Source organism: Typopeltis vanoorti, chromosome 14 (genome assembly GCF_054136105.1).
Source record: "Typopeltis vanoorti isolate ZY-2024b chromosome 14, IOZ_Tvanoo_1.0, whole genome shotgun sequence".
NCBI classification, from domain to species: domain Eukaryota; kingdom Metazoa; phylum Arthropoda; class Arachnida; order Uropygi; family Thelyphonidae; genus Typopeltis; species Typopeltis vanoorti.
Genome location: NC_143562.1, coordinates 31,906,584 through 31,920,774, shown reverse-complemented (window position 1 = coordinate 31,920,774; position 14,191 = coordinate 31,906,584). Strand labels below are relative to the sequence as shown.

Below are 14,191 nucleotides of genomic sequence, written 5' to 3'. Positions count from 1 at the left end.
TTTATTGCTGCAAGCTGTTTCCTGAGCTTTTCAAACAGCTATATTCCTTTCTAACAGACATCCTCAAATGACTGGTCACCCTGCAAGGTCACTTTCACCAACTGGTGGAAGATTTGACATCCCATTTATAATAATATCATCTGATGAGATGATCAAATCCTACACCCGTGATCCTCGTATACCCTCTGTTATGTCTTAAAAACTCTGGAAATTCATTTTCTTTGCCTCCAGATATAGTCTCTTGATTCCAGTCTATATTACCATAATTAAACTCACTCATAACGATAACTCATTTCTTGCTAGCCGGGCTAATTTGTCTATACATTTCCTTCTCATTACCCTCCATATTACTAGGTCAATAACAACACCCAACTAAATATTTCATCCTGTTCACCTCTACTTCACACCATACTGCATCAAAATCATGGTGTTGTATCCAATTGTAGTTTTTTATTGTACAATGGTTGTATTTTATTCAATCTTTTCTAACCTAAACCTTCTTCTATATTAACCTTATTCTGTCAATATCCTATCGCCATTTATGTTGTGTCGCTTTCTTCCTTATCACAACTATTTTAACCTTTTATGCTATGTCTCCGTAATACACTCTATCGGGTAGCACGTGGTACCTCTGAGGGACAATGGAATTTCCTCGAGAACGAGGCAGTATCAGAGTGTCTGAGATTTACCTCTCGTAAAAACGCCAAGAAATTTATTTGTTTCGCTGCGCCACTTAGCACTATTAGATTATTAATATTAACAATCAAGAGGTAATCTCAGGACAGTACTTAATGATACCTATCAACTCTGCAGACGTGGCCAAAATTTACTCTTTTCTAATATCCCGCATAGGTTCGCATTAATATTTTATAAGCGGTGCATCGGATTCCAGAAATCACAGAAAGCCTTTGTTAGAATCAAAAGCAAGGTTTATTATACTCAAAAGTTGATACACATAATAACACTAAATTAAATCCCATCTTAAGGGAGTTTCAGACAAGGTATATAAAATTCAAACACTACTATTACACTTATAAAATATTATACAGTAGCTTCCTAAAGTAAGAATTATATTAACCTTCGCTAATGCATTAATCATGTACTATTATCACAATCAATCTAAAACTCCGTAGCTCTGTCAGACTACACAAGATAGCATTCATATCTTTCATAATCTCCTTATATTATGCCAATTCTTTACTCTAACATATCCTTAACTTCATTCAATATAAAAGCGAACTTAAACACAATGACAGATAGTAAGATTAAATTCAATATCCCTCTAAACTGATAGCAATACAATCTTATCCTATATCATTAATGTTCTTCTTTTCCATAACATATTAACATGGCACATGTTCTGTTAAACATAAACAAAGTTTACTTATCTTCCCCTTTCGGTTCTTTAGTGCTTCATAGGTTCACAGGAAACTGGCCTTCTGTGGACAGCCAGACTTGCTTCTTTTCTCGGAGAACACGGCTGCCAAGACCGTAGCTGCCTATCGGGATTTCTCCGATACTGGGGCACCGTCCGACATCGAGGGCACTCGCACCCTACGCCACTACGAGAGACCAACCCACAGGAGATCCAGGAAAAAAGCCTTGTTACAGGGTCGCATGACCCTTATATTTCCCTGCGATTCTCGCCCTTTTCGATGTCCAGCCAACTCGCACGTGCTACTACGTCATGGCGTCCATTATCTGCCCTGCTTATCGCACGTACACTGACGTCACGTTGTTTACTTGGGGCGAGATGCTCCCTCGCGTAACCTTTGGACTTGACTTCCCCCCAACTGTTGAATTTGTGCTTACATCTTATAATTCTTTTATACATATTTTATAATGCACTGCTAATGTTTTACACCTTCAATATTAAATCAACCACATTCGTGAATGGCATAAAATACATACTTATTTAACCTTTTCATAACAGAACACACTTGATTTATATATACATAATACTTATTCTACACTTAGAGGCAATTTATTGTATTTATCTCATTCTTATGTTTGGAAAAGCATGTCAGACTGTGATAAGATAGAATTTCCACTCTATCACAATCTAACAATGGCTGCTATTTGCACTTTGCAAATCCACCTTAGATGGACACAACTTATCTGCCACCATCAGCAGTACTCCTTTCTCCCTTTCTGTCTTCATGAAAAATATCATATCTGTTCATCTCTATTCCTGTCAGGTTGTCATCCTCATCTAACCATGTCTCTCTTATACCATATGTGGCCTGATAATTAGAAATTGTTGCATTGATTGAGTTTATTCTCCCCAACAATTTTGGGGAGAATAAACTCAATCAGTGCAACAATTTCATTCTCCTTATTTTGAACACTTGAACACTTCTGGCATTAGTAAACAAACATAAGAAATCATTTCTGGTTCTACAAGTCCTATGAACATCACTTTCCTGATGTGACTTTTCAGTACCTTCCCCAGTCCCTTCCTTTATATTACCACTAATTCTACAACTTTCCTCACACCCAAGCTCTCCCCCCTCTTATCCCAGGCCACCTCAATCCTTTTTCACCCACTTATACATTCATCTCTGAATCCAACATCCACATTTTATAAAGTGTCTCTCCATCCATCCTGACTCTCCTCCCCCATTTCCATGTTTGTGTTGTGCTTCCACTCTCTCATTTACTTCATGATATTCACCTCTCCATTTGCAAGCTTCCTTACCCTGCTTTTTTGCTTTTTCATATCACCTCACACCATCTCAGAGATATTCATTACAGCCATTACCTCTCCTGCCAACAACAATCTCTCATTCAGACTCACACCAAAACCATTTAAATGCAGCCCATCTTCTTTACACAGTTCCATCCATCCTTCAAATTCATCCCACACATTCACAAAATGTACTCCTTTCTCCTCACATAACTGTGCTAACATATCATTCATAATCATTTATACATGTCTACAAGGAGATGTGTTTTGCATTATGGGAGATACTGAGACAAGGCGTGATGAGAGCTTGGTCCACCTTTACTACGAGTTGCCTCAGTCCTGAACTACTTCAGGCGCAAACTTTGTTTGCCTACACTTGGGTAAAGGATTAAACTAAATTTATTATAGTCTAACCAAGTGGAAAATAAACTTCCAAAAGGATGTTAGTAGTGTATGGGATATAGTTAAGAGTCATCTAGAGGAAGCAGTATTAAATTTTATACCTAGGGTAAGGAGGGTTAATCAGGTAGGAGTTAGATGGGTGAGTAATATCATTAAGCATGAGCTGCAAAAGAAGAAAATGCTGTGGGGGATATATAAAGAGAAAGGCAACCAGCAAACTCTAAGGCAAGAAAGGTGACCAGCATGGCAAGGAAGGCAAAATCAGATTATGAGAAGAATCTAGCCAAGGAGGACAAAGGAAATCCCAAAGAGCTCTTTCATTATGTGGCAAGTAAGAGGAAGAATGACTATGGAAGATTAACCTTAATGAGTGGTGATGGTCACGAGGAGCCAGAAGCGGATAAAATAGTTGAGTTACTGAGTGACGACTTTGCAAGGGTATATCATCCTAGTGAAGTTACTGCTTTAACCTATGTGACAGAAACTAATGTGGGAACAGAGGTGGATGAATTGGAGGATCTTAGAATATTGCAGAATCTCAATGTAAATACAGCTGTTGGATTAGATGGGATATCAGTTAGGGTTTTGCAAGAATGTGCAAGGGAACTGGCAATGCCTTTGACTATGCTCTTTAATTTAAGTCTCAGCTCTGGTAGAGTTCCAAGGGAGTGACCAAAGGGCAAAATAATTATTTTGCATAAGAGAGGTGCTAAGACTGCAGTAGCAAATTATAGACCAATCAGTATCTCAGGCATGGTGGTAAAAGTATTAGAAAAATCGGTAAAAAAAGAGAATTCAAGAATGGGTCGATCATGCCTTAGTAATTTACTAACTTTTTATAATAGAGTAACAGCTGAGTTGGATAAAGAAAATGGCTACATGATGATTTTGCAAAGGCATTTGACAGAATACCACTTGGAACTCTGTTACAAAAAGTAGAACAAATGGGGGTGGATACGACACTGGTTAAGTGGATAAGAGGGTGGCTGCTGGAATCAAAAAAAGTGGTATATGGAGGGGCAGAATTGAGGTGAATACAGGTGACTAGTAGTGTGCTGCAAGGTTTAGTGCTGGGACCACTGCTGTTTAATTTGTACATAAATAATATATGAAATATACTGAAAGGAAATATTCAGTTGTTTGCTGATGATGTGAAATTAGGTAGAATAATAGTTAATCAAGGTGATGTGGAGAGCTTGCAGGAGGATTTAATTAGACTGTCAGTATGGACAAAAGATAACGAGTATCAGTTTAACGTAGAGAAATGTAAAGTTATGCATTTTGGAATAAATAGATTACAAGCCATGTTACATTGATGGCACTGTACTCCAAAAAATAGATGAAGCTAGAGATTTAGGGGTGGTGGTGGTAGACAGATGGTTAAAGTTTAGAGGACATATTGCTTAGGTTACTAAGGTGGCCCATAAGATTACTTAGCTATCGATGAACACACTAACAAGTAGAGATAAGAAAATTGTTATTCCTCTTTATAAGGCCTTCATATGCCCACATCTGGATTACTGTGCTGAAGTCTGGCCCCTGGGTTTCTTGGGGATAAGGAAGTGGTGGAGGGGATTCAGAGACGAGTGATCAAGATTGTGAGTGGCCTGTGGAATGTTCCCTATGAGAATAGATTGAAACTGTGTGTGGGTTTCAGAAGTTGGTTGGAGAAAAAGAGGTGATATGATAACATCTAAGTTGCTTAAAGGGTTTTATAGGATCTATGCAGGGGGAAATGTTTTCACACTTGGCTAAAGGGACAGAACAAGGGTCATCCCTGGAAGTTGAATAAAGGTGTGGTTAGTAGGAGTGTGAGGAGTAGATTTTTTGCTTGGAGATTTGTAAATGTTTTGTCTGTTAATGGATTCATGGAGCGGTATGATATATTGTATGGATAGATTGGGTCTCCTGCAATGAGTCTTCAGACTCCATGAAGGTGGCTGTATAATAATAATTATTATTTTAATCTTAGATTTTATGCTTAGTGGCCTGTTATAGCCAAGTAACTTGGCTTCATAAGAAACCTAGATAGGGCAAAAGAAACCTAGATTAATTTTATCGGCATAGGCTGATATGACTGTCTACTTGCTTATATAGTATTCTCTGGCCAATTTATCTTTGTTGCAAGAGGAAAACCCTGCTAGCTATGTTTGTAAAACAAGCCAGAATGTGAACCTCTATAAGAGCTTTTCAACCTTCAGTTGAAAAGCCCTTATAGAGGTTCACATTCTGTAGATGGGAGACTCTCTTAATTTAAGTAAAATAGCTTCTTAAATGCAAGTCTTTTGTGGTATTTTGTGTTAGCTAATAATGTGGGGGTTGGCAGATATTGCTGTTGATATCAGAAGAATAGCAACTAGTAAGAGAGGTTCAAGGAAAAGGGTGCATTGTCAGCATTCAAAGACTACCTGGTAGGAAACAGAGACTGTCAATAAAATACAGGCAGTTCTTGCTTTATAAGTTCTCACTTTATGAGTTTCGAGATTTACGAGTTATTTTTTTCCTAGTATGAAGTATCAACAACAAATCAAAAATATGAACATTAATTTCAATAAAAGAATGCTAAACATTCATAAATACAACATTTCAAACTATGCATTTAGTTATACAATACTGCATTACTCTGCATGCATGCAGTCGAGAGCATCCCACAATATTACACAGTTTCCATGCTTGATATTATAAAGGGTAGTTTTGTTTCTCTTCATTTTTGCTGTCTTCTTCTTATTTCACACACATAATCTTCCTTATTAATACTGTACAGTAAGCCAAAATGAATTAATACTATGGAGAGTGATCTTAATAAAAAGAAACAGCAAAGATGAACCATCAACTTGTGCATTTGATGGTGATGAAGAGTTAACATTTGTATGACTCTTCTATGCTAGCCTTTTATAATAAAGTTACAAGAGCATTAGATGAGGGAAAGGCATATACTGCCATTTTCTTAGACTTAGCAAAAGCATTTGACAGGGTGCCACATGATAAGCTGATATTTAAGTTGCAGCACATGGGTCTGGATGTCAGATTAGTCAACTGGATTTAGGATTGGCTGTCCGATAGGTATCAGAGAGTTGTGTATGGTGGGACAGTTTCAAGGAGGCAGAGGGTTACAAGTGGGGTCCCACAGGGCTCAGTACTGGGACCTATATTGTTTAACCTTTATATCAATGACATTGTCAGTGGATTGCAAGGGCATATTCATTTGTTTGCGGATGATACAAAGCTAGGAAGGATTATTAGTAATAGTGCAGATGTGGTAGCCCTGCAAGAGGATTTGAATAAGCTAGATAGATGGGCAAATGAATGGGGTGTCGGTTTAATGCAGCAAAATGTAAGGGCTTGAGGTTTGGGAAACATTGATATGATGCTGCATACTCTATGGGAGGAGTTATACTGGAAGAATTAGGGGAGACGAGATCTGGGGTTGATGATTGATAGAAACCTGAAATTTAAGGGATATATATTGCAAAGGTGATGAAGGTAACACAGAGGATTGCTGCAATAATGAGAAGGACACTGACCTGCAGAGATAAAAGGGTTATCATTCTGTTGTATAAGTCTCTGATCAGACCACGCTTAGACTATTGTTCTCAGATTTGATCCCCAGGATTTGAAGGGGATAAATTAACTGTGGAAAGGGTACAAAAGCAGATAACAAAGATGGTTTCAGGACTGTACCATGTTAGTTATGAGAATCGGCTGAGGGAATGTGAACTGCAGAGTTTGGTGGATAGAAGGAGAGGTGATATGATTGAGACTTAAACTGTTGAGAGGTGGTTACAGGGTTGACACTGGGGAGTTCTTTCGCTTGGTTGAACAGCGGGAAGGAGTGATGACAAGAAGCCATCCCTGGAAGTTATGAAAGGAAACTGTTTGCAAGAGGGTGAGGAGTGGTTTCTTTGCATGGAGGCTGGTTGAACTACGGAATGCATTGCCTGATGGAGTGGTGAGAGCGAGAACGGTCAATGAGTTTAAGGAGTGGTATGATAGACTTTGTGTTTCTCAGGGGGGAGGACCTCCCCTCGATGAGTCTTAATAGACTTTGTGTTTCTTAGGAAGGACCTCCCACGATGAGTCTTTTGACTCCATGGAGGCCTGAATAATAATAATAATAATAATAATAATAATAATAATAACATAAATAATTTCTTTAGTGTTATAATTTGCTTCATTTTAAAGGCAATGTTTTCATTTAAATTCATTTATATGGTTAAACAATTATTTAAATCAATAATTGTTTAACCATAAGCTATTGTTTTGTTGAGTTGACTTTTCTTTAACATTACTATGGTCAGATTTCATTGTTGAGAATGTTACTCCTGTTTTTAAAATTAAGTTTATGGAAAATAAATTCCCACTCTACAAGCTTGCGCTAGGAACAAATTAACTCATAAAGTCAGGGACTGCCTACATATACTTGGTTGCTGCTATAGGCTTAGAAGTATAAAGGGAGAGATGGCATGCATTGACACATTAGCTTGATGAACTCAAGCCAAGTAATTCTTATGTAAGACCAATTGTGGGGATATTGGACCATGATGTTGGAGAAAGAAAGAGTGTGTGGGGAAAGGAAATTGAATTTAAGCAGCTACTGAGAGAACAGTATGTGATGGCAATCCAGAGTTTGAAAGCGTTGGTGGTGATAAGAGAATTTGGTTGTAGCTAAAATAGTTGCTCTGCTTCCAACTTTTTTTTCTCCAGGATTTTTCTGGTTTCTTTCTGCTAGACAACTTGAAGTGGTATGGAGTGAGTAGTTCTTGGTAGTGTGGGAAGAAACTTTGCTGTGGCCATCAGTGCTGGAATTGGAAAAGAAAAATGTCAATAACGCAGGACTTGATTTCAACTTTAACCCATTATGTTCTTTTTTGAAGACTTTATATATTCAAAAAAAAATAATATAGAATAACACTCTTTTGCATAAATAACTCCAGTCTGCTGAATTTGATTAAATAGTTTCTGGAGATATCATTATTAAATATCAGTATGTGATACCTCCAAGAATGCATTGCAAGAGCACTCTAAATCACACAACCCACTGTCTATGCCTTACCAATCCACTTATAGTATTTTTGTCTGTTAATTGTGTATGTTCTCTGATTGATTTGTCTGTGCTATAAGAAAAACTTGAGTTTCTGGGAGAGGAAAAAAAAAAAAAAAACTGAAAATACAGCAATCCCTCAATTAATGCACCTAATGCGTTCTTTAAAACAGGCACATTAATCGAAAATGCACTAATCGAATATAATAACTTGTGGGAAAAAGTATAATTTGTTCCTCAAATAATTTCTTTTTTGACCCTTAATTTTTTTATACAAGAATTAGGGTAATATCTCAAGTCTTAGTTAAAAGAAAACCATGAAGCTGAAAGACAATAAAACATATTCAGAATATAAATTTATTATTCTACTTCTTAACAAAGAATTGAGCTATCATAGTTTGGCAGGCATTCTGTTTCTTTTTTTCATACAACTGTGGTATGGCCCTATTGCCTCTTGTACTACTTCTGCAAATTCTACTGCTTCTCTCTTCATTAGGGTCAACCTCTAAGCATTCCTGCTTAAAAACTTCGATTGTACAAAAAATATTTTCAAATTATTTCTATGAAATCTCTTTGGGCTTGTCAGTGATTCAATTTTCTTCATATTCTTCAGGATTTTCCCGCTGTGCATCGAAATTTAGCAGGTCGGAATCGCTCAGTTTCTCAGAATGAGATTTAATTCGACTTTGTGACTTCATAACTATGCTGAGATTTCTCTGATTTGGCCAGAAAAGTCTTGGAAGGCATTCACTTCCAAAAACAAAAAAAAAAAAAAAGGCCTGTTTCATCGACATTAAATATTTGTTGGTCACAATAGCCCCTTTTTCCATAATTTCTTCAAAATCTCTGGATAATTTGCAGCCACCTCCTTATCTGCAATTGCAGCTTTGCCTGTTATTAGAACATTATGTAAGCTATTTCTCTTTTTGAAATGCTCAAATCACCCAGCATCAGCGTGGAATTCTTCTTTTCCATCACTGATAGCCCTTTCTTTCAAGGTTGCAAAGAGACTTAATGTTTTTGATTTAATAAGGTCAGTGCTGCTAGCGGGATTCGTTTTTGGTTACAAGCTTCGATCCATGTAGAAAGAAGTCTCTCTAATTCAATGATTATAGTATTTTGATTTCAAGTGCATGCATGGTGAACTTGAAGCAGCCTTGCCTTTCTCTTTGTATTCAAAGAGAAAGGCAAGTTGATTATAGTTGATTGATTCACCCATTTTTGTGTGAATTCATTCTTGTTCTATCTTTGCTCTGGACTTGCCTTGTTCATTTTTCTTTATTATTTCAAGTTTTTCTTCCAATGAGATTACTTCTCAAATCATTTTCACACTTCCACTTTTTTGCTCACTAATTCTTTTACACATGATGAAAGGTTGGGAAAATCCTTAAAAATAAAAAAACGTAAGGAAAACAATTGCAAAGGAGGCACGAGATATGATCATCAAAATGCTATGATTAGCAGACAACAAATTTTGGTAGTAAATTTGGAACATAGTGTACATAGAAATAATGTAGTATGCCATTAAAAAATAACTTTGTAAAATGTTTTAAATCGGTAACTAAATTATTTCATCCATCAATAGTCAGCCATAAAAACAGTATAGATAGAAAATTTTTAAAATCCGTAATGTAAGATGTATATAGGTGCATTAATTGAATTTGGGTATAGAAAAAAAAACGACATTACTCAAAAACACACTAATCGGAGGTGCATTAATCTAGGGATTGCTGTATCTGTAAGAAACATATGAAAAAACTAATTTTCTCCCTCCTTGATCTTTGAAAAATGTTTTTTGCATTCTTTGCATGTAACATTTTCTCTCTCTTTTTTTTAAATTTTTTATTTTTCTATGTTAGTTATCAGGTTTTATAACATGACATATTTATGTTATACAGCAGTAGTATCACACAATATCAATGGATTAAATGGCTGGTCATATGAATAATTTTAACCAAAAAAAAATTGATGACATGACAGTTATTGAGTAACTTAGGAAATTGTTATTCAAAAACAAATGTCATCTATATTTTTCTGAAGAGGAGTGATTCAATAAAATATTAAAGTGAGTTAATAAGTTCTTTGCATGTAACATTTCCTATTCTCTTTATGTTAGTTCTCAGGTGTGTTACCATGAGTACGGCAGTAGCATGCCTTCAAGTATAAAATCACACATCAACAAATTAATTTTAACAAAAATTGGTTGACAGGCGTCTACAGTTATCAAGTAGCTTAGGAAATTGTTACTGAAAAAACAAATGTCATCCATAACATTTTTCTGAAGAGTGATTCAATAAAATATTGAGGTGAGTTACTGTAATTTTGTTTCATTGTTACTTATAATACTATCATATTTACCCATTACTAGTCCCTCCCTCCACCACCACCACCACTGCTCTTAAGCATAAATATCTTACTGTTTCATTGAAAACTTTATTCTGCAAATGAATGAAAAAAATTAACCTAGAAAAATTTTAGATAGCTTTTTGCTAAAATGGGAAACTAGAGATATTAGGGATAGCAATCAAGCACATCTAGCCACCCTGGGATGAATGAGTGCAGGAAAGACTTTGTGGAAATAGGTACTTCTGGGATAGGTAAGTATGAGTGCAGGAATGATTGTGAAGAGAACGAGATTGGAGAGAATATTTGTCAGAAATGTTATGCGAGTACAATAAATGCAAATCATGTTAGGAGTGAAAGAATAAAGTGACTGATATTATGGATATAAGGCAAGATTTTGGAGGTGTTGCAGAGAATGTAGCAGAAGCAGTTAATGATAGTGCATGAAATATAAATGAGAGTTTGAAGGAAGTGGTTCATAGTAATAATGTGAATGATGAGATGCTAGTGCAGAAAGAAATTGCACATTTATGTGGACTCCTTCACATGATAAAACATGAGCTCGAGCAACTGGAGAAAATTCGCATGTAGTACAGAAGGATGGAGAATGAAAGAAAGAGCAAATGAGAAAAGCATAAAAGTGCAAGAAACTGGGAGAAAAGAGATAGTATTGTATGGGGATTCAATGATAAGAGATATACTTAATGAGAAAGTGACGAAAGCATGTTTTCCAGGTGTGAAGATAAAGAATATTAGTGAAGCTTTAAGTTTGCAGAAGAAAGGAGGTAATTGTTTTGGCAGGCACATATTGATTTGAAAATTGAGAATATGCAATCAGAGAATACAGAAAAGAGTTGTTAGGAGAAGCAAAAATTAAGAGTAAGAAAGTAAAGATCGTGAGTCTGCTGCCTCGGTATGATACGACAGAATTGAGAAGGGCCATTATTGCCAATGAGTCAGTGACAAGATTGTGCAGGAGGAATGGTGTGCAGTTTATAGATGTGTGGAGTGAATTTGATGGATGTAAGGGTCTGTATATGCTTGATGGACTGCACTTAAATGGTTTTGGAGTTAAAGGCTTGGAGAAAGTGTTGTTCATTGAGAGTGCAAAATCGGGGAAACTAGAGATATTATTAGGGGTGAAGCAATCAAGCATGTGTCTAGCCACCCTTGGGACATATGAGTGCAGAAATAACTATGTGGAAATAGCTATCCCTGGGATAGATAAGTATGAATGCAGGAATGATTGTGAAAATGGGTGTAGTTTCCCATGTTTCGAATCTGAATGGGCAGGTAGTACATGAATGCCCAAAGTATCAGAAATAAAGGAGAAGAGATTTTGTCATTGGTCAGCTCAACCTGATACTGCTGGACTTTGCAAAGGCATTTGGCAGCATATCACATAGAAGATAGAGGAAATAGGGCAGGAGGAAGGGTTTTTTTAATGATAGCTGAAGAACTTCAACCAATAAAAATAGAAGTAGAGGAAGATCATAGATCTGATGGAAATGGTTCATTTGAGGCTGTCTGTTGTGTGATAGAGGCCAATAGGACAAATATATTGTTGGTCACTGCCAACAATATATCTTCATTGTATCCACATCATCTTCTGGACCTGGGGGGTCCAGAAGAAGGTGTGGATACAATGAAGATTAGCACAATGAGTGCGTGCTGAACAATTATAATGAGAGACTTCGATGTAAAGGTTCTTTGCATCCTAGGGGGATTCAGACATAGGTTTTTTTCCAGGCCAATGGACATCATTGATACCAACTTTGCTATTGAAGGCTCTGAATGGAACAAGTTGGCAGTGGGCATTGTCAATACATGAGTTTAAAGAACAGTATGTGGATAACAGCTTGTATGTGTTGTGGGTAGCAAGTCTTGCAATGAATTTTATGACTCATGGAAATACTGAATAATGATAATAGTAATCATGGCTTAGAAATAGTGCAGCGCAAGTAATGCTTGTTTTGGTAAGAAATGTGTAATCATGGAATGTTATGTTAAATATAACCAAGGGTATAAATTCAGACTTTGCAATTGCATCTTGGAGGATACATAAGAGGAGATAATTTGAATGAATGGATTAAGCTGTCTCCCAAGCTTTTAGGTTAGGAGACAGCTTTTCCCAATCAGTTAGGTTGGGAAAAATCCCAGAGAGTTCTTTCAATATATATACTAAAAGGAAAGAACAATTATGGGAGGATAATATTGGAAGTGCCAGTCAGATAACCCTATGGATGATATATATTCAAGATATTTAATGAGGTTTACATTAAGGTATTTTATGCTGGTTATTGCATAAAAATCAGAGTAAGTGAACAGAAACAATGCAGTGATGAGGAAAAATAACTCCACTGCACAAGGAGTGGGAGAGCAGGTGCTAAAGCTGTTGGCTTCAAACTGCAGGTCACTTTTGCTGTGGCACATAGTTTTATAGATGACCAGGTAGGATTTTTTATAGAGATCAGCATGGGTTTGTTATGGCGAGATTGGGTTTTAGCATATTACATATTTATTGCAGTAGGTAATGACAGAAGTGCTGGACAAGGGAGTGAAATATGTTGATGTCAAGATTTTCCAAAGCCATTGACAGATTTCTACATGACAAGTCAATGTATTTAAACTGCCATCCTGGTTGGCCAAGTGGTTGGTGTATCCACTCTCCAGTCAGCAGGCTGCAGGTTTGAATCCCACTGTGGAAATGGATATATCGTGATTGGTCTTCAGGTAGTAGATGATTTTCATTGCCTGGTGTGAAACCACCACCCTACTATTGGAGACCTGAAGTGGCTTGAAAAAAAAGATCCATGTTTGGTCTCTAGAGCAGGGTTTCTCGACCAGGTAAAAATTAATAAAAATATAAAAACAATCTTTAGTCCATCCACAATATCAACATACTATAAGTTTACAACCCATTGTGGGTGGGAGCCACATAAAGTTAGTAAGATATCAGTGAGTAATAATATGGTATAACCATTCACTCATTAAATTTGTGCTTGATGACTGAGTCACTACTTGGAGCTTTCTGGGAGTAAAAATTAAGGCTGTGATAAGTGCAACTGAAAAACAGAAAAGAAAAATAAAAGATGGTACTGCTCATAAGAACAAATGGTTTAAGTAGTGATAAATACAGTATGAGATAGGATATGAAAAAACTGCTAGAAAAAGCAAGAAAGAATGAGAAGAATGAAAATCTTATGTCTGTTGCCAAGATATACTACTCCTACTGAATTAAGGAGGTCTTCAGTAGTAAATGATTCAATGTGCAGGCTGTGTAGAAGAAATGAGTGTGATTTATTTGATGTGTGGAATGAGTCTGATGGTAAAAACAGGACTTGTATAAGAGGAATAGCTTGAACTTAAAAATGGAATTGGCATCAGGAATTTGGGGAAATTGTTTACTATAGTGAGACCTAATACAGTCAGGGAAAGTGGGTCATTTTGAGAGAAATGGTGATATTATTTGTGTAAGTACAACCAATGTAAATGTCACTGAGCAATGGTTATGAATCTGGTTAAGAGGTGGACCCTGTATGTGCTTGGTTTAGATTTAGAATGTTGGGAACAGAAAATAAAAAGCTGCCCAACTAGGGCTAAGCAGACTGCACATGTAAGTGCATGAAAATGCAAGGAATATCAGGAACAAACAGGTTGAGTTTATTGCCTTCGTGAATATGTTGTAGCCTAAGATTGTCAGCATTAGTAAAACCTGG

General features: G+C 36.5%; 1 protein-coding gene across 3 annotated transcripts in view; it reads left to right on the top strand.

Moving 5' to 3' along the window:
- LOC150099344 (coiled-coil domain-containing protein 86) overlaps positions 1-14,191 on the top strand; it is a 30,685-nt gene that overhangs the window by 14,374 nt on the left and 2,120 nt on the right. The window contains exon 2 of one of the 3 annotated variants that reach the window (XR_016549387.1): positions 10,246-10,435. The exons of the other annotated variants lie outside the window; for them this stretch is intronic. The gene's annotated coding sequence lies outside the window, so the exon portion shown is untranslated. The remainder of the gene's footprint in view (positions 1-10,245; positions 10,436-14,191) is intronic. 3 annotated transcript variants of the gene reach the window in all.